Below are 23140 nucleotides of genomic sequence, written 5' to 3'. Positions count from 1 at the left end.
TACATAAATGAAGATGCAATTATGGATGAAAGTCTTGATGAGGTTAATGATATAATTATCTCCGATGATATTGATGACATATCCATCATTCAACAACACGTATCGCAAAACAGTAGGGACACCAATGGGCAGAATGTTGATACAGCAGACTCGGTAGAGACAAATGAAATACAAAATGATGAAGAGAAAGAAGAAGCAGAATACAGAGAGAATGACCCGATCAGAAAGTTTCAAATTGATTATGACCATTCAGTCTGTGTAACGGCAAGATGTCCAGAGGCATTTCACGATGAAAACCAGCAGAGAGATTCAAATGTGCTTGTATTTGCGCCTGGTGAAGGAAAAATTCCAGAAAATATCCTATATAGTAAAGACTGGGATTCCATGGCTTTTCCAATGAAGTATCCTGATGGAAAATTCAACTTACACTATCCAAGAGAAGTTAAACTCACTGATCAATATTACTTTATTCAAAGACTGAGAAATATGGATTCAAGACATTTCGAAGAATTGATAGTATTTTAGATGAAAATGACAAAAATGCAGAATACACAAAGCTACAGCAAGAGATAATAATGGTTAAGACACATGTCATGGAACACCTAAACAGCATGGAAGAAGCAAGGCTGGCAGTACAAGAGTCTGCACGAAATACAGAGGTGGAGGCCATGTTAAATCCAGAAGGGGAGCAAGACATTCTTGACTGTAATCTGCTAGGTCCTCTACCTCATCCAGATTTTCATCACCTTGATCCTGATAATCATGCACTACCACAAGAATGTAATCAATCGGAAAAAGCATTTCGACCTATTGAAATAGACGCTATAGACATCCTTTGGACAAAGACAAGAAACCTTGACTATCATCAGAGGAAGGTTGTGGAAAAGGGCATAAAATATGCAAGAGATCTTGTTAAGGCATTAAAAGAGAAAAATCCTCTACCAAAATCTCCAATGCTGATGGTAAATGGCGGGGCAGGTTGTGGAAAATCTACTGTCATCAATATCCTGAAACAATGGATTCATCAGATTCTACATAAGAGTGGTGACAACCCAGAATACCCACATGTGTTGGTCACTGCCCCAACTGGAACAGCAGCCTCTAAAATCAGAGGTCAAACACTACACACAACGTTTGGGTTCAACTTCGGTAATCAGTACTATCCATTGAGTGATAAGAAACGCGACAACACAAGGATAGAGCTTAAGAACCTTAAGGCGATCATTGTGGATGAAATTTCCATGGTCAAAGCAGATATGCTCTACATGCTTGATTTTCGACTTCGTGAAATCATGCTGCAACCCGAAAAGATATTTGGAGGTCTTGCAATGTTCTTCTTCGGTGATATAATGCAGCTCAAACCATGCCAAGCAAGGTATATTTTTGATGAACCCCAGTGTGAGGACTACAAAATACCCTTTCAGATCCGACCTCATTGGGAACTGTTTGAGATCATCACATTAGAGGAGAATCACAGACAAGGAGATGAACATACATATGCTGATATTCTCAACAGACTCAGAGTGGGTCACCAGACTGAAGAAGATCTAATAGTTCTAGCTACGAGAATCAGACCTGAAGGCCATTCCGACACAGTTGGTGCAACATACATTAGCGCTACTAATGCAACAGTGAACAAACAAAATAATCTGAGACTAAATGAACTTAAAACAGAAATGATAGAAATTGAAGCCATTAATCATCATCCAACAATTCCAAACTTTGAACCTAAACTCAATGTAAAAGGAACAGTTGGAAATTCAGCGTTTCTCCAAACCTTGAGGCTCAAGATCGATGCTCCGGTGATGCTCATTCACAATCTGGATACTCTTGATGGTTTGACCAATGGTTCAAGAGGAACCCTTGCTGCAGTCATCAAAGACGAACAAAAAAGAGTAATCAAACTGATGGTTAGATTCTATGAAGAATATCGAGGGGCAAACAGGTGTATAACACAAGCAACACTCCAGTCAAAGTACCCTGGCTGTACACCAATAGAAAAAATTCAATTCACATACAGCCTCTCAAAAAAACAAACTCATGCATCCAGCATTGCAACAGTCTATCAATTCCCAGTAGTAGTTTGCTATGCTACAACATGTCATAAATTCCAAGGACAAGAAATTCCAAAACCCGAAAAAGCAGTTATGGATTTAAGAACAATCTTCCAGCCAGCCATGGGATATGTCATGCTAAGCAGAGTCCCATCCAGATACTATATTATACAGAGACCTTGATATACCAGAAGTTGTTGAATTAAGATTATGGTTTGAAAAAGAAGGTAAGGAAGAAATATTAAGTGAGAAACCAATAGAGTTAAAAGATCTTTCTTTTAATATGAACAGTGAACATAACTTAGAAACAGTTATATTAATTAGTTATTTTGGAAGGATTACTGATTTTAAGTTGGAAGATTCGTCAATGGGTAAATGTAAAAGTTGTGATGTTGTCATTGCATTGAAGAATAAAGAGTACTTTTGTTTTGGATGCAATGCCAAATCTGTGACCTGTAAATCAGGATTAAAGATAATTTTAAAAACACAAGATATAGTAATGAAGAATGAAGAGCTATGGATAACTTGTCAACATGATATTATTGCCAAAATGTTGGGTGAGTCCGAAGATCATTTAATTGAATTGAATATTAATAATAGGAATAAGTTTATTGAACATTTAGATGAATTAAAATCAGAGATTGTTTCGTTTAGAATTAGTATTAAAATAAACACAAATAACACAAAGAAAAATGTAAGTATCTCAGCATTAGAAATAAATAAAATCGATAAAAAACAATGCAAGTTAATTGATTCTTTACATAAATAAATGTGATTATAATAACTGATATATATTTTTTTTATATATATATTTTTTTATATTTTTTTTATATACATTTATCAAAAATGATAGCTTTTTTTTTACTTAACATATTTTTTTTTCAACTAACCACCAGAGAAACAGAGATGCTCAACGCTGAACTCAATAGCCTAGATCTAGGAAAGTGGTCACTCAGTTCACGCGGGTGTGATTTCATTACGTCAGACATTACGTCAGACCACAACTGATCATGCTATATAAAACCTTACACCACTCAGTTCACACGGGTGTGATTTTTTACTGTACATGCCGAGTACAGTAGTGCATCCCGTGGATCCAGAGGTCGTTGTTTTATTGCGTCCCTTAACTATAAACTGCGTTTTGGGATGCAAAATGCACCCTATTTGAATCTCTGCACCACATAGAAAATTCCAACATATTTTTATTGTACACAAATAGAACCTTTTCCCTTCCTTTTATAAATGTTGTCTCACGACGTTATTCATAATGATCATTAGAGTCAGAGGCTCTGACTCAGAGCAATGACTCGACTCTCTCCCCATGCAGTCAGAGTTCAGAGTTTTAACCCATTTTGACCTGAGATCAGATTCTAAAAATGTCTTCTACAGCCTGACAGTTTTATTTTTTTTTCTAAATCTTTATCCCTCGATTTTTGTAACCCATTTTTTCACCCCTGTGCCAATTATCTAATGTGATCCTGGGCTCTACACACCCTCCGCCAACCTAGTCCCCATATATGGGGGACATGGGGAGAGCAACGGACTTGAACTCATGCTTCCTTCCTGCCTGAGTGTCCAAGTTGCTCCTTTACACGTGACAGGGGGAGTTTCCCTGGTTGGACGTAGCGCGTGGAAGGAACACGTTATTCCAACCAGTTCCTTTCCCCTCCATCAGGCGCCCTGGCTGGCCAGGGGGAGGCAGTTTGTTTAGAGACCAGGATTACTGCAGCCTGACAGTTTTCTGAAAAAAGCTATGTTTCTGTGTCAGTCGATCTGCTATTTTTCAATAGCTAAAGCATAACATAATGCTAACACCAAAAGGGGTTCCCGCCTAGAATGGGTTAAAGAATGTAGAATGATGTGCAGGATGTAATTTACATACAAATGTGAGGGACTTTATTTATTTGACTGTCTCTCACACTTATTCCAGTGTGCCAGTGATCACCATCCTTGGTGCCAAAGGTTGCCTACGCCTGCTCTAGGGCTTTGGAAAACATAACACAACAGAGATGGTAAAGCTGTCAAAATCTGTATAATCTTTACAACCATTACTTCATACATTTTCTTTTTGTCAAATTTGTCAACTTGGCCTGGGCCGTGGCTCAGCGGTCCAGGCACCTTGGCTGGTAATCCAGTCTGGCAGTGTGCCGCGGGTTCGACTCCCGATCCCGACGGCCTTTGCTGCATGTCACCCCCCCCCCTATCTCTCTCCCCATTTCCTGTCAGCTTACTGTCTGTCCCTCCAAGAATATATATAAAATAAAGGCGAAAGCCACAAAAACACACACACAGGGATTGAGGTTTTTTTTTGGCTGGTTTTACTATGGATGCAAACACACCCTCTGCCAAGCAGATGTCACTGATGTACCAGTGAGCTCAGCTCAGGGATCTCCTCCTTACACGCACATGCCAAAGAAACTAAGAAAAGAAAATATTATTTTTGATTTGATTAATTTCCTCTGCGTACTACTAGCTGCCTGTAATATTTGGAAAGTGTCATTTCTGTTGTCACTCTTATGACATAATCTGTGTCCATAGATGTTGGAATGCTGTCCCTGCATGTTTTATGATGAAGACTGTGTGCCGTCTGGATATAGTACGACATTCAGCTCACGTAATGAGGTACAGCCTATGTGTCCCCCTCACTGCAGTGCTAATACGTGTATAGTTTCACTCAACTTGTTGTCCCAAACAGCCCTGAAGGAGAGTTCCATTTAGTCTATTCTACCTCATTATCCTCCGTGCTGCCATGGTGGGAATACCGCGGCTGCTCCCTAACCACCCCCTTGCTCAATGCCAGAATTGTTTACGGGGGAATGGAATCTCCATCCGGAATGCCAGGGCATCTTTTAACCCATTTTGGACTGAGGTCGATTAAAAAAAAGGCTTCTAAATCCTAACATTTTTCAGAAAAACCCATGTTTCTATGTCAGTGGTGCTCAACCTTTTTCATGTCGAGGACCCCCAGAATTATCTCTATTGGGCCACGGACCCCCATCTCAAAATATGTAGTTCCAGGGACCCTCCCCAGAAGCAAATATTTTAGTTAAAAATGTTCGCTCTGAAATATATATTCAAAGATTTGTGCCACATTTTCACGACTTTTCAAAAATAGCAGACCTACGAGCTCGTAGATCTGCTATTTTTCAATAGCTAAAGCATAACATAATGTTTAAAACACCAAAAGGGGCTTCCCGCCCAAAATGGGTTAGAGGCCTGTGTGACAGTGACAGTGCAGGGGAACTGGTGGAGTGGAGAGATGCTTTTAGAGGCCTGTGTGACAGTGACAGTGCAGGGGAACTGGTGGAGTGGAGAGATGCTTTTAGAGGCCTGTGTGACAGTGACAGTGCAGGGGAACTGGTGGAGTGGGGAGATGCTTTTAGAGGCCTGTGTGACAGTGACAGTGCAGGGGAACTGGTGGAGTGGGGAGATGCTTTTAGAGGCCTGTGTGACAGTGACAGTGCAGGGGAACTGGTGGAGTGGGGAGATGCTTTTAGAGGCCTGTGTGACAGTGACAGTGCAGGGGAACTGGTGGAGTGGAGAGATGCTTTTAGAGGCCTGTGTGACAGTGACAGTGCAGGGGAACTGGTGGAGTGGAGAGATGCTTTTAGAGGCCTGTGTGACAGTGACAGTGCAGGGGAACTGGTGGAGTGGAGAGATGCTTTTAGAGGCCTGTGTGACAGTGACAGTGCAGGGGAACTGGTGGAGTGGGGAGATGCTTTTAGAGGCCTGTGTGACAGTGACAGTGCAGGGGAACTGGTGGAGTGGAGAGATGCTTTTAGAGGCCTGTGTGACAGTGACAGTGCAGGGGAACTGGTGGAGTGGAGAGATGCTTTTAGAGGCCTGTGTGACAGTGACAGTGCAGGGGAACTGGTGGAGTGGGGAGATGCTTTTAGAGGCCTGTGTGACAGTGACAGTGACAGTGCAGGGGAACTGGTGGAGTGGGGAGATGCTTTTAGAGGCCTGTGTGACAGTGACAGTGACAGTGCAGGGGAACTGGTGGAGCGGGGAGATGCTTTTAGAGGCCTGTGTGACAGTGACAGTGCAGGGGAACTGGTGGAGTGGAGAGATGCTTTTAGAGGCCTGTGTGACAGTGACAGTGCAGGGGAACTGGTGGAGTGGAGAGATGCTTTTAGAGGCCTGTGTGACAGTGACAGTGCAGGGGAACTGGTGGAGTGGAGAGATGCTTTTAGAGGCCTGTGTGACAGTGACAGTGCAGGGGAACTGGTGGAGTGGGGAGATGCTTTTAGAGGCCTGTGTGACAGTGACAGTGCAGGGGAACTGGTGGAGTGGAGAGATGCTTTTAGAGGCCTGTGTGACAGTGACAGTGCAGGGGAACTGGTGGAGTGGGGAGATGCTTTTAGAGGCCTGTGTGACAGTGACAGTGCAGGGGAACTGGTGGAGTGGAGAGATGCTTTTAGAGGCCTGTGTGACAGTGACAGTGCAGGGGAACTGGTGGAGTGGAGAGATGCTTTTAGAGGCCTGTGTGACAGTGACAGTGCAGGGGAACTGGTGGAGTGGAGAGATGCTTTTAGAGGCCTGTGTGACAGTGACAGTGCAGGGGAACTGGTGGAGTGGGGAGATGCTTTTAGAGGCCTGTGTGACAGTGACAGTGACAGTGCAGGGGAACTGGTGGAGTGGGGAGATGCTTTTAGAGGCCTGTGTGACAGTGACAGTGACAGTGCAGGGGAACTGGTGGAGCGGGGAGATGCTTTTAGAGGCCTGTGTGACAGTGACAGTGCAGGGGAACTGGTGGAGTGGAGAGATGCTTTTAGAGGCCTGTGTGACAGTGACAGTGCAGGGGAACTGGTGGAGTGGGGAGATGCTTTTAGAGGCCTGTGTGACAGTGACAGTGCAGGGGAACTGGTGGAGTGGAGACTCGAGAGATGCTTTTAGAGGCCTGTGTGACAGTGACAGTGCAGGGGAACTGGTGGAGTGGGGAGATGCTTTTAGAGGCCTGTGTGACAGTGACAGTGCAGGGGAACTGGTGGAGTGGGGAGATGCTTTTAGAGGCCTGTGTGACAGTGACAGTGCAGGGGAACTGGTGGAGTGGAGAGATGCTTTTAGAGGCCTGTGTGACAGTGACAGTGCAGGGGAACTGGTGGAGTGGGGAGATGCTTTTAGAGGCCTGTGTGACAGTGACAGTGCAGGGGAACTGGTGGAGTGGAGAGATGCTTTTAGAGGCCTGTGTGACAGTGACAGTGCAGGGGAACTGGTGGAGTGGGGAGATGCTTTTAGAGGCCTGTGTGACAGTGACAGTGCAGGGGAACTGGTGGAGTGGGGAGATGCTTTTAGAGGCCTGTGTGACAGTGACAGTGCAGGGGAACTGGTGGAGTGGAGAGATGCTTTTAGAGGCCTGTGTGACAGTGACAGTGCAGGGGAACTGGTGGAGTGGGGAGATGCTTTTAGAGGCCTGTGTGACAGTGACAGTGCAGGGGAACTGGTGGAGTGGGGAGATGCTTTTAGAGGCCTGTGTGACAGTGACAGTGCAGGGGAACTGGTGGAGTGGAGAGATGCTTTTAGAGGCCTGTGTGACAGTGACAGTGCAGGGGAACTGGTGGAGTGGAGAGATGCTTTAGAGGCCTGTGTGACAGTGACAGTGCAGGGGAACTGGTGGAGTGGAGAGATGCTTTAGAGGCCTGTGTGACAGTGACAGTGCAGGGGAACTGGTGGAGTGGGGAGATGCTTTTAGAGGCCTGTGTGACAGTGACAGTGCAGGGGAACTGGTGGAGTGGAGAGATGCTTTTAGAGGCCTGTGTGACAGTGACAGTGCAGGGGAACTGGTGGAGTGGAGAGATGCTTTAGAGGCCTGTGTGACAGTGACAGTGCAGGGGAACTGGTGGAGTGGAGAGATGCTTTAGAGGCCTGTGTGACAGTGACAGTGCAGGGGAACTGGTGGAGTGGGGAGATGCTTTTAGAGGCCTGTGTGACAGTGACAGTGCAGGGGAACTGGTGGAGTGGAGAGATGCTTTTAGAGGCCTGTGTGACAGTGACAGTGCAGGGGAACTGGTGGAGTGGAGAGATGCTTTAGAGGCCTGTGTGACAGTGACAGTGCAGGGGAACTGGTGGAGTGGAGAGATGCTTTAGAGGCCTGTGTGACAGTGACAGTGCAGGGGAACTGGTGGAGTGGAGAGATGCTTTTAGAGGCCTGTGTGACAGTGACAGTGCAGGGGAACTGGTGGAGTGGAGAGATGCTTTTAGAGGCCTGTGTGACAGTGACAGTGCAGGGGAACTGGTGGAGTGGGGAGATGCTTTTAGAGGCCTGTGTGACAGTGACAGTGCAGGGGAACTGGTGGAGTGGAGAGATGCTTTAGAGGCCTGTGTGACAGTGACAGTGCAGGGGAACTGGTGGAGTGGGGAGATGCTTTTAGAGGCCTGTGTGACAGTGACAGTGCAGGGGAACTGGTGGAGTGGAGAGATGCTTTAGAGGCCTGTGTGACAGTGACAGTGCAGGGGAACTGGTGGAGTGGAGAGATGCTTTAGAGGCCTGTGTGACAGTGACAGTGCAGGGGAACTGGTGGAGTGGGGAGATGCTTTTAGAGGCCTGTGTGACAGTGACAGTGCAGGGGAACTGGTGGAGTGGAGAGATGCTTTTAGAGGCCTGTGTGACAGTGACAGTGCAGGGGAACTGGTGGAGTGGAGAGATGCTTTAGAGGCCTGTGTGACAGTGACAGTGCAGGGGAACTGGTGGAGTGGAGAGATGCTTTAGAGGCCTGTGTGACAGTGACAGTGCAGGGGAACTGGTGGAGTGGAGAGATGCTTTTAGAGGCCTGTGTGACAGTGACAGTGCAGGGGAACTGGTGGAGTGGAGAGATGCTTTTAGAGGCCTGTGTGACAGTGACAGTGCAGGGGAACTGGTGGAGTGGGGAGATGCTTTTAGAGGCCTGTGTGACAGTGACAGTGCAGGGGAACTGGTGGAGTGGAGAGATGCTTTAGAGGCCTGTGTGACAGTGACAGTGCAGGGGAACTGGTGGAGTGGGGAGATGCTTTTAGAGGCCTGTGTGACAGTGACAGTGACAGTGCAGGGGAACTGGTGGAGTGGGGAGATGCTTTTAGAGGCCTGTGTGACAGTGACAGTGACAGTGCAGGGGAACTGGTGGAGTGGGGAGATGCTTTTAGAGGCCTGTGTGACAGTGACAGTGCAGGGGAACTGGTGGAGTGGAGAGATGCTTTTAGAGGCCTGTGTGACAGTGACAGTGCAGGGGAACTGGTGGAGTGGGGAGATGCTTTTAGAGGCCTGTGTGACAGTGACAGTGCAGGGGAACTGGTGGAGTGGAGAGATGCTTTTAGAGGCCTGTGTGACAGTGACAGTGCAGGGGAACTGGTGGAGTGGGGAGATGCTTTTAGAGGCCTGTGTGACAGTGACAGTGCAGGGGAACTGGTGGAGTGGGGAGATGCTTTTAGAGGCCTGTGTGACAGTGACAGTGCAGGGGAACTGGTGGAGTGGGGAGATGCTTTTAGAGGCCTGTGTGACAGTGACAGTGCAGGGGAACTGGTGGAGTGGGGAGATGCTTTTAGAGGCCTGTGTGACAGTGACAGTGCAGGGGAACTGGTGGAGTGGAGAGATGCTTTTAGAGGCCTGTGTGACAGTGACAGTGCAGGGGGACTGGTGGAGTGGGGAGATGCTTTTAGAGGCCTGTGTGACAGTGACAGTGCAGGGGAACTGGTGGAGTGGGGAGATGCTTTTAGAGGCCTGTGTGACAGTGACAGTGCAGGGGAACTGGTGGAGTGGGGAGATGCTTTTAGAGGCCTGTGTGACAGTGACAGTGCAGGGGAACTGGTGGAGTGGGGAGATGCTTTTAGAGGCCTGTGTGACAGTGACAGTGCAGGGGAACTGGTGGAGTGGGGAGATGCTTTTAGAGGCCTGTGTGACAGTGACAGTGCAGGGGAACTGGTGGAGTGGGGAGATGCTTTTAGAGGCCTGTGTGACAGTGACAGTGCAGGGGAACTGGTGGAGTGGGGAGATGCTTTTAGAGGCCTGTGTGACAGTGACAGTGCAGGGGAACTGGTGGAGTGGAGAGATGCTTTTAGAGGCCTGTGTGACAGTGACAGTGCAGGGGAACTGGTGGAGTGGAGAGATGCTTTAGAGGCCTGTGTGACAGTGACAGTGCAGGGGAACTGGTGGAGTGGAGAGATGCTTTAGAGGCCTGTGTGACAGTGACAGTGCAGGGGAACTGGTGGAGTGGGGAGATGCTTTTAGAGGCCTGTGTGACAGTGACAGTGCAGGGGAACTGGTGGAGTGGAGAGATGCTTTTAGAGGCCTGTGTGACAGTGACAGTGCAGGGGAACTGGTGGAGTGGAGAGATGCTTTAGAGGCCTGTGTGACAGTGACAGTGCAGGGGAACTGGTGGAGTGGAGAGATGCTTTAGAGGCCTGTGTGACAGTGACAGTGCAGGGGAACTGGTGGAGTGGGGAGATGCTTTTAGAGGCCTGTGTGACAGTGACAGTGCAGGGGAACTGGTGGAGTGGAGAGATGCTTTTAGAGGCCTGTGTGACAGTGACAGTGCAGGGGAACTGGTGGAGTGGAGAGATGCTTTAGAGGCCTGTGTGACAGTGACAGTGCAGGGGAACTGGTGGAGTGGAGAGATGCTTTAGAGGCCTGTGTGACAGTGACAGTGCAGGGGAACTGGTGGAGTGGAGAGATGCTTTTAGAGGCCTGTGTGACAGTGACAGTGCAGGGGAACTGGTGGAGTGGAGAGATGCTTTTAGAGGCCTGTGTGACAGTGACAGTGCAGGGGAACTGGTGGAGTGGGGAGATGCTTTTAGAGGCCTGTGTGACAGTGACAGTGCAGGGGAACTGGTGGAGTGGAGAGATGCTTTAGAGGCCTGTGTGACAGTGACAGTGCAGGGGAACTGGTGGAGTGGAGAGATGCTTTTAGAGGCCTGTGTGACAGTGACAGTGCAGGGGAACTGGTGGAGTGGAGAGATGCTTTTAGAGGCCTGTGTGACAGTGACAGTGCAGGGGAACTGGTGGAGTGGGGAGATGCTTTTAGAGGCCTGTGTGACAGTGACAGTGCAGGGGAACTGGTGGAGTGGAGAGATGCTTTAGAGGCCTGTGTGACAGTGACAGTGCAGGGGAACTGGTGGAGTGGAGAGATGCTTTAGAGGCCTGTGTGACAGTGCAGGGGAACTGGTGGAGTGGAGAGATGCTTTTAGAGGCCTGTGTGACAGTGACAGTGCAGGGGAACTGGTGGAGTGGAGAGATGCTTTTAGAGGCCTGTGTGACAGTGACAGTGCAGGGGAACTGGTGGAGTGGGGAGATGCTTTTAGAGGCCTGTGTGACAGTGACAGTGCAGGGGAACTGGTGGAGTGGAGAGATGCTTTAGAGGCCTGTGTGACAGTGACAGTGCAGGGGAACTGGTGGAGTGGAGAGATGCTTTAGAGGCCTGTGTGACAGTGACAGTGCAGGGGAACTGGTGGAGTGGAGAGATGCTTTTAGAGGCCTGTGTGACAGTGACAGTGCAGGGGAACTGGTGGAGTGGAGAGATGCTTTTAGAGGCCTGTGTGACAGTGACAGTGCAGGGGAACTGGTGGAGTGGAGAGATGCTTTTAAAGGCCTGTGTGACAGTGACAGTGCAGGGGAACTGGTGGAGTGGAGAGATGCTTTTAGAGGCCTGTGTGACAGTGACAGTGCAGGGGAACTGGTGGAGTGGAGAGATGCTTTTAGAGGCCTGTGTGACAGTGACAGTGCAGGGGAACTGGTGGAGTGGAGAGATGCTTTTAGAGGCCTGTGTGACAGTGACAGTGCAGGGGAACTGGTGGAGTGGAGAGATGGGTTAAAGGCCTGTGTGACAGTGACAGTGCAGGGGAACTGGTGGAGTGGAGAGATGCTTTTAGAGGCCTGTGTGACAGTGACAGTGCAGGGGAACTGGTGGAGTGGAGAGATGCTTTTAGAGGCCTGTGTGACAGTGACAGTGCAGGGGAACTGGTGGAGTGGAGAGATGCTTTTGATGCATGGATTGGACATATGGTATGTGTATGTGGCGAGTCGGCAGCTCTGTTTTGTTCAGTGTGGGATCAGGGCCGAGAGGACAGTGGAGAGAGAATGCCATTCAGCCATTTGTATAATTAATGAACATGCGGAAGGGAATGGCAAATGAGCGCCCCCAGAGAATGCTTTAGTATAGAGCACACAGGGTCAGGGGGTCATGTGTGCCTTTGTACGTGGCCACTGAGAGACAACCTCTGGGTCGTTTAATATTGATTATATAATCACAATTATGTATTTTGTAACCCACTTATTTCCCCCTGTAAACCTGTGATGTGTATAGCACATTTCATACAGAGAGTAAACTCAATGTGCTTCACATATATCAGGGGTGGGCAACTGGCGGCCCGGGGGCCACATGCGGCCCCCACCTTCACTTAATGCGGCCCGCATGTTAATACCAGAATACTGACATAGTATTGATTTCAGCTGTTACAATTCCAAACCCGCTTTAATTACTTCATGACTAGTATTAAATGACTAGTACTTAATGACTATACCTAGTATTAAAATGTTCTTGTCTTTTTGTGTCCAATGTAGTTATGTTAACAGTTTATAAAGTTAACATAACTATAACTAAATGCATTTGAAATTCAATAAAAAGGTTACTTTTCAGGATTCCAATTCAAAAATAGCAAAAAAAAAATCAGGTTTTCAATTCAAATATAGCAAAAATAGCTGATCTACAAGCTCAAAACGCGTGGCCCTCTGGAGTGAGTGTGGAAATATATTGGCCCTTGTCATCGTCAAAGTTGCCCATCTCTGACATATATATATGTGTTGCAAAATTGACAGGAGCTAAACCTTTTAACCCATTTAGACCTGAGGACGATTCTACAAATACCTTCTAAATCCTGACAGTTTTCTGAAGAAAAGAAAACATGTTTCTATATCAGTGGTTTTCAAACTATTTCATGTCAAGGTCCCCCAGAATTATATGTAATTGGACTCCAATCCCAAAATATGTAGTTCCAACTTCCAGGGACCCCCCCCCCCGCCCCAGAAGCAAAGATTTGAGATAAAAGTGTTCACTGGGAATAAAAATAAGAATATATATTCAAAGATTTGCACACATTTTCAAAAATAGTACGTATGAGCTAATATATGAGCAAAAATATGAGCTATACGCTAAAATATGAGCTAATTCCGTTTTTTTAGAATAGCTCTCTAAACTTATCTCCCTCACCAAGTAAAGCAGCGCAGGTCAAAATTAATGTTGGCACATTAGTCGTGGACACGGAGAGACGACAACGGAATAATGTGCCTGCCCACTATTGGCAGGAAGCCAGGAACTAGTGACACATTCAGCAAAATCACCCATCCATCCATCCATAAATCCATCCACCCACACATACATCCATTTATCATTTGATTTGAAATGTTTATTTTTTGAATAAAGCAAATTTTAACCCATTTAGGCCTGACCTCAAAATTAAAAAAAATCTTCTAAATCCTCCAGTTTTCTGAAATAAATATTTTCACGTTTTTCAAAAAATAGCAGACCTACAAGCTCGTAGCGCGCCACTCGGTGGCTCGCTATGAGCTTGTAGATCTGCTTTTTTTCAATAGCTAAATTATAACATAATGTTTAAAACACCAAAAGGGGTTCCCGCCCAAAATGGGTTAAAAACAAATGAAAGGGAAGCTCCGCACACTCAGATCTGCGCACAAAGTATTTATTTTGCAAGCTTTGGGTCTACTGACCTTCTTCAGGCATAATCAAAAAGTGATATGATAGGACAGAATATATGTTCATCACTTGATTGGATGAATGATCACATCGGTGACTCCAGCACCTCACTTAACCAATCACTTAACCAATTTTGGGCGGGAACCCCTTTTGGTGTTTTAAACATTGTTATAATTTAGCTATTGAAAAATAGCAGATCTACAAGCTCATAGCACGCCACCAAGTGGCGCGCTACGAGCTTGTAGGTCTGCTATTTTTGAAAAATCGTGAAAATATTTATTTCAGAAAACTGGAGGATTTAGAAGATTTTTTTTTAAATTTTGAGGTCAGGCCTAAATGGGTTAAGTTCTTTCAGCAGATGAGCGGTGGTTCTTTTTACAAAAACAAATGAAAGAAAATAATTCAGTCATCCATCCATCCATCCATTTCAAAGACAAGACAGCGTAATGGAACTCGAGTGATTTTCTATATGGTAACTATCAACCACATTGCACAGAGAAATGTAATGAAAAAACACATGCAGCCACCCGAGGCCACGCTAAACAACACACCACTCAGCTGACTGAACAAGTATCAGCCCAGGCCATCGTAACTATTTAACCATGAGTCAAGGCTTTATGATGCGCATAAATATTAGGCTAGCAAGCCGATGGCACATACTCAGACTAAAATCTGCATAAATTCAGCCTGGTATTTCATTACAAGGACATTACGTACACAGAGATGCTGTTGGTAATGAAAAGCACAGATGGGGCTGAAAGTTTTGCCGTTTGACAGTGGGTCACCTGAGGCAGCGACCTCCAGGAGGTGCTGTTTGACAGTGGGTCACCTGAGGCAGCGACCTCCAGGAGGTGGACCACATGGTACCTTCAAAGTCACGCCATGGTTAGTGCTTTTTATTATGCACCCAGTGTGATGCTGAATGTCAAACAAAAATCACACTCGTGTGAAGTGAGGGGCGTCCTTATCTAGAGTTGTCCCAATACCTTTTTTTTGAGTGGTGCAAACCACTCCAACAACCAGCTTTGTCTGTATGTTCGTGTACCTGTCCACTCAAAAAAGGAGCATGGTTGCTATGGTTAGTGTGTGACGTCACTGCACCACTTTTTCAGACCGAGTAAGAGTACAAGTACTTCCTTTTTAGTACTCGCCGATACCAAGTACCGATACGAGTACTTTATTTTTGTTGAGTCACCACTTATTTTCCCTCCATTTTCTCATAGATGCAGATGGATCTCCAATCTACACTTGTCAGTTGTCAGTTATGCTTGTAGATCTGTTTTGGGCGATTTGCTGCAGTGTTGGGTCAGACTTGCTCCCGTTGCATTCGTTCAGCCTAGTTTTTGGTACTCAGGTTAGAGTATCGGGGCCGGTTACGAGTACCGAGTACTTGAGGGTGGTATCGGCCCGAGTAACCGATACTGTCAAGTGTCAACTCACTCTGCATCTCATTGGGTGGACTAGTAGCCCACATCTTCGATGGGGATTCCAAGCTAATACAAACCACAGCTTCTCTCTCCCTGGAAAGTTAGCAATCTCGTTCAAAATGACAAAACATGTCTACCGATGATGTCACTGGTAGGCAGGATGATATGATATAGTGATATGATGTAGTACTTTATTGTCAGTTCACACTGAAATGTGTCTTGCGACCCAGCAGCCAAGTATGCAGAACACATATACACACATTTAATAAATTAATAATGAATTGCATTTTTATAGCGCTTTTCCAAGTGCTCAAAGCGCTTTACAATGGTTAATTCATTCATACATTGGGAGGTGAAGCGGCGAACAGTCGACGCCAGCGTCCTCACTTCCCACATTCACACACCAATGGTGGCAAGCTCACACCGACCGACTCAATGGAGGCAATGTAGGGTTCAGTGTCTTGCCCAAGGACACTTCCACATGTGGACAGGAGGAGCCGGGATTCGAACCGCCGACCCAGGGATGACCTACCTCCTGAGCCACAGCCGCCCAAATTGTGTTATTTGACATAACACAAAGAACAAGACAATGTATCTGAACTGTCCAGGCTCTGAAACAGAGTGAGAGACTACAGAAATGGTACCATCTTATAATGAGCATTAGTAAGGCCCATTGATATGGACACAGCTCCTAAATGAATGTCCTCGACTCCTTTACAACGTTGTAGCTAAGCTGTGAGCCATGTCTGCCTCGGCCTGTGTGCTGTGCTACCATTGTCACAGGCTGCTGAGCCCAATCCCATGCCTGCCGGTACACCGTAACCATGACAACACACACAGCTCATGAGCATGATAACGGTGACAACAGAACCCATAGGCCGAACTGCCAGTCTTCGGTGTTTATGGCAAAACACAAATAAACATCTTTAATCGAGAGGACGTGAAAAACGGTGTGCATGATATGCCAATAGTCAATGGCCACGTGCAAGTTCTGGGCAATTAGAACCATGCAAGACAGACGGACTGACTGACTTTTGTTAATTATATATGTACTAGTCCATATCCCTTCGGGGATATGACACAACCAATCCCTACGTCTCCCTCCTCTCCCTCTCTCCTCCCTCTCTCTCATTTGCATCTGCCACTTATACTGTATATATATATAATATATATAACAGGTGTCCCCTGTGGCACACCCGTTATTGGGATGCTCAGCCAATCACAGTGCAGAACGGCACACCTTCCAGCCAATCACAACGGCCAATCACAGCACCAGTTTCAGCACCATACATACATGGTAATCTTTCCGTCCAATCACAGCGCCAATGTCCAATTTCCGTCCAATCACAAATGGCACCTACGACTACGTCCTCAATTTTGCCGCCATATATGGTAATTTTTCGTCCTCAACAGACAAAAGTGCGGCAACACTTGCAGAATCAGGTCTGTTCTGTTTTATAGGTAGTCTAATACAGGGGGTTTCAACCTTTTTATACTGAAGTACCACCACAGAAAATATCTGGCACTCCAAGTACCGCCACAATAACTGATGTTAACCCATTTTGAGTGGGAACCCCGTTTGGTGTTAGCATTATGTTATGCTTTAGCTATTGAAAAATAGCAGATCTACAAGCTCATAGCGCGCCACCGAGTGGCGCGCTACGAGCTTGTAGGTCTGCTATTTTTGAAAATTCGAAGAACGACTGACATAGAAACATAGCTTTTTCAGAAAACTGTAAGGATGTAGAAGACATTTTTAGAATCTGATCTCAGGTCAGAATGGGTTAAAATACAGGAGCGTAGACCTGCCCCATCCTATTCAGCTGTTATTAACACAGGAGGAAAATGTAATTTATTCTTTAAATTGTTTTGTTTTTGTTCCATTACTAAGACAAATTTGCTGCTGCTCTGACGCACAACTGATAATATTTCTAATGTGATTTAATCCGTCCTAAAATCTTACATCTAGGTCATGTTCATGTCATGCTCATTTCAGCACGGCTGGAGAGCCTATTTCAACCAATTGCTTGGTCAGAACAACTACCTGTATTAATATAAATATTTCATTCCACTTTGGTCTTTTTTGGGCCACTCCTCTGCGTACCACCAGAGGGGGGCTCAAGTACCACTAGTGGTACCGCTACCAGTGGTTGGGAACCCATGGTCTAATATATTCCAAAAGTAAAGCAAACAGATTTTTCTGAGTGCAATACTTGGACTGAAGTAGAATAGCTGAACAAGCCTGGACACAGACAGCATGCATGTTGAACCCAATTGTAATCTTCTATAAGCAAACAAACACACAAACATCGCAAAATACCCTTTTTTTCCCCATTAGTGTGTTTAACCCATTTAGGCCTGACGTCGAAATAAATAAAAAGTCTTCTGAAAGAATATATATTCAAAGATTTGTGCCACATTTTCACGATTTTTCGAAAATAGCAGACCTACAAGCTCGTAGCGCGCCACTCGGTGGCGCGCTATGAGCTTGTAGATCTGCTATTTTTCAATAGCTAAAGTATAACATAATACTTAGTTAGAACACCAAAACATCACGCAAATACTTGGATGGCAGCCAGGCCAGCTACTGTCTAAGACTGCCCAATTCACTACACCTCAAGCATCCATACAGCTTTTTCATTGCCCATGGACTGTATAAAGCTAACTTGGAGTCTTGGACTAGTGATGAAAAGAAATAAGAAACACCATCTTCTTTTAGGCCATATATGGGCCTACTCTGCACTAGTTACCAGGTATGGTCGGATTGTGTTGCTCCTGGCCAATCTGGCACCAGTCTGAGAGTGAGGAGTACAGATAATAATCATGCTGTATTATTGCCAACCCACAACTGACACGTGCCTAGTAGTGCTACACATTCTCATAAACAGTGACAGAGCTGCAATAGAGCGTCTCAGTCCCGCCCCGTCGAGAGACCCGGAAAATAAATCCCCGTTCATTTTCCTCATAGACTTTTCAGAAAGTATTTATTTAAAGACGTTTACGCCGCGGACAAAGCCAACTCTTGTCGTGACAAATCATGACAATAAACACAATGTTTTGGGCCAAACAAAGACTTAGAAAGTAGAACGAAACGGCAGGTTACAACACTTTTTTTGTTGTTTTTCTTCTTTGTAATTATTTGTTTGGTCCCAAATATTGTGTTTGTTGTCATGAGTTGTCACGACTGGAGTTGGCTTTGTCCGTGGCGTAACGGTCTTTAAATAAATACTTTTTTAAATGTGTATTGGAAAAATGCATTGGGATTCATTTCCTGGGCCTGGCGTCGTCATGAAAGGGGGCGGGACTGCGACGCTCTATAGGCTATGTCAGTGGTTCCCAAACGTTTTCATGTCAAGGACCCCCAAATTGACACTAATTAGCCTGCAGACCCCCATTTGAAAGGATATGCCAGGGACCCCCATAAAGAGAAGATTTTGAGCAGTGATTCTCAACCAGTTTAATTTCACGGACCCCCCGTTTGACGTGCATTAGTCTACTACGGACCCCCAACTTAACTGTATGGCATTTCTATCTCTGAGACCCCCGTTTATATTGTAAAATCAATGTTAATTTAACTCATTTGTACACTCTGAGAGTGTACAAATGGTTCCATTTGTAGTTGTTTCACTCTCAGGGTTACAGACCCATAAGGGTCCATTTGGTTCCAAACTATCATTTAGCTGGGGGACCCCCTTGAACTCCCTCAAGGACCCCTGGGGGTCCCCGGACCCCACTTTGGGAACCACTGGTCCATGTAACAGGTTGGGAGTGGGAGTGGTCAAGTCATTGGAATGGATACCACTTCAAATAACATCTAAAACAATGATGGAACACAGAGCGGTGTGATGACGACATTAGCTCCATGTTCCCAAGGTCATAGGTTCAAACTTCAAATCCCACTGCGGGATTTGACTTATTACGCCAAGCATGTCACGGCATGTTTGGTTTAGGGTTACGCATAGTTTTGTGAGGTTTATGGGTAGGCATAGTTATTTTTTGTGAGGTTATGATTTGGTTAGACAGTGTTTTGTCACGTCACAACAAGGGCAGAGCTGCAAAAACAATGTGATGAGTTGGGAATGAGAAAGGGTTGTAATGTACATGAAGTACAAATGAATGACAGAAATAATGATGTTTATTTTACCAAATATCCAAGGCAAAAATGGAACAGAATTTTTTAATTGGCACCAACCACTGTACCTCAAATGGTACCACTAGTCAAAGCTACTTCCTTGTCTCACTTGTGCTATCCGTTCAGGTCAACCCTCCACCTCCCCGACACCGCCCAGCAGCAGGCACCACCAGGACGGGGGACGGGGGGGGGGCTCCGGAGCCCCTGCCTTCCATCAGGCAAGATCCGGTTCGAGGCTCCCGACCAGATCCTCCGCTGGGGCCCGCGCCAAAGCACCTAACGTCATGTCAATACGACTGCATTCATTCTTGACTTTATCATGTTCCTTCCATTCAATTCATTTTATTCTCAATGTAATCCCCTTTTCGTAATAAACGTCAGTGCATTCATTCATCCAGTTCTGTATAGTGAAATCTCTTGAGTTGAACTGTATCTCGGTTCTGATAATGTTTACATTTTGGAATCAGTACTGCAAAAAAGGATTTAACCCATTTTGGGCGGGAACCCTTTTTGGTGTTAGCATTATGTTATGCTTTAGCTAACAGGAAAAATAGCAGATCTACAAGCTCTACAAGCTCATAGCGCGCCACCGAGTGGCGCGCTACGAGCTTGTAGGTCTGCTATTTTTGAAAAATCGACATAGAAACATAGCTTTTTCAGAAAACTGTCAGGATGTAGAAGACATTTTTAGAATCTGATCTCAGGTCAAAAAGGGTTTAATCCACTGTTTGTAGACAGGCTCGACCCAGCTAGACCCCCTTTCGCCCCAGGGCAGGGATATCACGGGTCGGAAACCTCATTTCTGAGCTAAAGCTTAGCAGCATAGTAGTAGATATTGAGGTCCCAAACAGAGATGTACCAATTACAAACCCATGATCCCAAATAACAGGCAGGTACTGTAACTAAAGTATCCCCAGATTCCCCACACAATTTATTTAGGAGGCAGGGGTTGTTAAATAAATACTAAGGGAAGCCAGCTTGGAACTGGGATTGCCTAGTCTAATCCCCCAGCATCATGGAAAAAAGAGGGCAGAGAAGAGAATAATGAATTAAAAAATGAGCTGTTCTCCCCAGCAACTACCATGTAGGCTGAGTAACATCCCCTCGAGCAATACTCTACCCCCGAAACAACTCATTGGCCATTATGTCATGTAGGTCAGCTGGTGTATTGCTAACTAACTTGGCTGTTCAAATAGTGGCTAAAAAAACAACCCACAAATATTTGATTACATACAACCTAATACAAGAAAGTAATCACTATAGGTTTGGTCAATTATCCCATTTTGGGCGGGAAGCCGGGAACCCCTTTTGGTGTTAGCATTATGTTATGCTTTAGCTATTGAAAAATAGCAGATCTACAAGCTCATAGCGCGCCACCGAGTGGCGCGCTACGAGCTTGTAGGTCTGCTATTTTTGAAAAATCGAAGAACCACTAACATAGAAACATAGCTTTTTCACAAAACTGTCAGGATGTAGAAGACATTTTTAGAATCTGATCTCAGATCAAAATGGGTTATGTAGCAGCCCTCCCAATGGGCTTTCAAATGAGAGCACTTGGGATGTGTTTATGATAAAAAATGTTAAATAAAAGTATTTAATAGGCCAGTCCAAAATCCCCCCCCTGAAACATGTGCTTTCTGATAGCGGATGGTAGGCTTAACAAATATTAACTGGCAAAATGCATAATTAAGCCAACACACACTGACACAGCACTGACAGGCAGCAGAAAGCTGGAAATAGAATAGACTGTCAGCTCTATCTATACATGCTATCAGTTAGTATAAGCTTAAGTTATTATCTCCCCCAGGAGAGAGAGAGAGAGAGAGAGAGAGAGAGAGAGAGAGAGAGAGAGAGACATACAGACACATATACACTCTCTCTCACTCTCTCTGACACAGACACACACATATGAGAGAGAGACATACAGACACACACATATTATACACTCTCTCACTTTCTCTGACACAGACACACATACGAGAGAGACAGACAGACAGACAGACAGACAGACAGACAGACATATACACTAGAGAGAGAGAGAGAGAGAGAGAGAGAGAGAGAGAGAGATACATACAGACACACATAATATACACTCTCTCTCGGAAATTGAGGCGGCCAGGCGGGCACGTATAGCCTACTGGCCGCCGAGATAATATTATAACCAGGTTATACCTACGAGTGCAATAAATATCACAACAACAAACACGTATGAATCCAGTATAGAGTATAGCAGGCTACATCATTCATTACCTGCTGTGGTGATGTTGTTGTTTGAATGACTGAAGCTGGCAGAATAAACGTCGGTGGGTGGAATGAGTTTACTTTCTCCGTCGCACTGTCTGTGTCTCATGTGTCGTTTCAGTTTCACCACCACTATCTCTATCTCTTCTTCTTGTCCTCCACAGTCAGTCAGTCAGTCAGACAGACACCACACTGGTCCACATCAGAGTCAAAACATACCAGTCACATGTTATTGTTTGCCACTTCTCTCCAGACAAACGACGGAAGACAGACAGACATGCAGTCGTCGGTTCAAGGCTTGCATTATTATTTTGTCTTTTCGGGAACTGAACAACAAAACAACAAAGCTCGCGCAGGACAGGACTGGCAGTCTGGCTCGGCTCGACGACGCGTGGGGTTGTAGCGTTCATTAGTTGTAAACAGTTACAAAAAAAGTCTAGATAAAAATCGTACTACTATCCTAGTGTGTAGTCTATCGGTTAACGTGCCGTTCCCTCCCGTACCTTTCGGAGCAAAGCATTGCTGTTTATTTGTCCTTGTTGTTGTTGTTGGGAGCAAACGGGTCACTATATTATATTTCCAGGATAAAACTTGTTTTAACTAGAAGAACCGTTTAAAAGGCTTCCCTCCATGGGCTCCCTCCCTCCGCAGCGCTGACTGAGCGGCTCGAGGCGGCATGTGAATGGATCGTGCGAGGCAAGGCGAGGCGCGCGCATGGCCATCGTTTTTGGAATAATGTGCGCAGTCGCGAGCAGCGAATCAGAGCACGACGCAAAAAAAAAAGAAAAGAAAGAGAACAAACAAATCTACAAGCGAACAACAGGGGGCGTAGTTATCGGACGATGCGAGTAATTCAATTCAATTCAATTCAATTCAATTCAATTCAATTCAATTCAATTCAATTCAATTCAATTCAATTCAATTCAATTCAATTCAATTAAAAAGTGCCCATGAGAAAACATATACGTTTACATTGCCAAAGCAATTAATGGTCACCATGCGACCCATATTGTTAGCTTGTTGTTGTATATTAGTACATCTGTTCTGTTTTGACAAGCGACCCAGGCCTCGCCTCAGTCGCCTGATGGAAGTTTATTTATTTGGCCTCATATTAATATTAATAGATGGGATTTCTTATTTGCTCTCTAAATATAGGCCTAAAGCTTCACGCAGAACACCAAGTTAAAACGTAAAACCCAGATAATGTTAATAAAACTGAGGTGAGACTGAGGTGCCCGTGCATGTGCATTTTTTTTTGTCACAGATTAAACTATTCACTTTAATCAATTCCAGATCCTGCCCAACATGATGTTTGAGATTAGATCAGATTTATGCTAGAATGTAATCTCTCTCTCTCTCTGTGTGTGTCTGTGTGTGTGTGTGTGTGTGTGTGTGTGTGTGTGTGTGTGTGTGTGTGTGTGTGTGTGTGTGTGTGTGTGTGTGTGTGTGTGTGTGTGTGTGGGGACGGATTAAGACCCCTGTTTTCTTTCACGGCCTCTCCGGTGTATTTTTCAGCCATTTGGATTTTATATTTGATAATGATTTAAATGACATTCGGAAAACAGTCCGTTTTCTATACTATTTAGAAATGGTTAATTTAAATTTAGA

General features: G+C 45.4%; 1 protein-coding gene across 3 annotated transcripts in view; it reads right to left on the bottom strand.

Annotated features, from left to right (window-relative positions):
* arhgap32b (Rho GTPase activating protein 32b) overlaps positions 1-22209 on the bottom strand; it is a 166336-nt gene extending 144127 nt beyond the window's left edge. For all 3 annotated transcript variants that reach the window (XM_079508347.1, XM_079508349.1, XM_079508350.1), the window contains exon 1: positions 21542-22209. The gene's annotated coding sequence lies outside the window, so the exon portion shown is untranslated. The remainder of the gene's footprint in view (positions 1-21541) is intronic.
* Positions 22210-23140: the final 931 nt, after the last annotated feature.

Source organism: Electrona antarctica, assembly GCF_951216825.1.
Source record: "Electrona antarctica genome assembly, chromosome: 8".
Taxonomy (NCBI): domain Eukaryota; kingdom Metazoa; phylum Chordata; class Actinopteri; order Myctophiformes; family Myctophidae; genus Electrona; species Electrona antarctica.
This window is presented reverse-complemented; position numbering and strand designations above follow the sequence as displayed.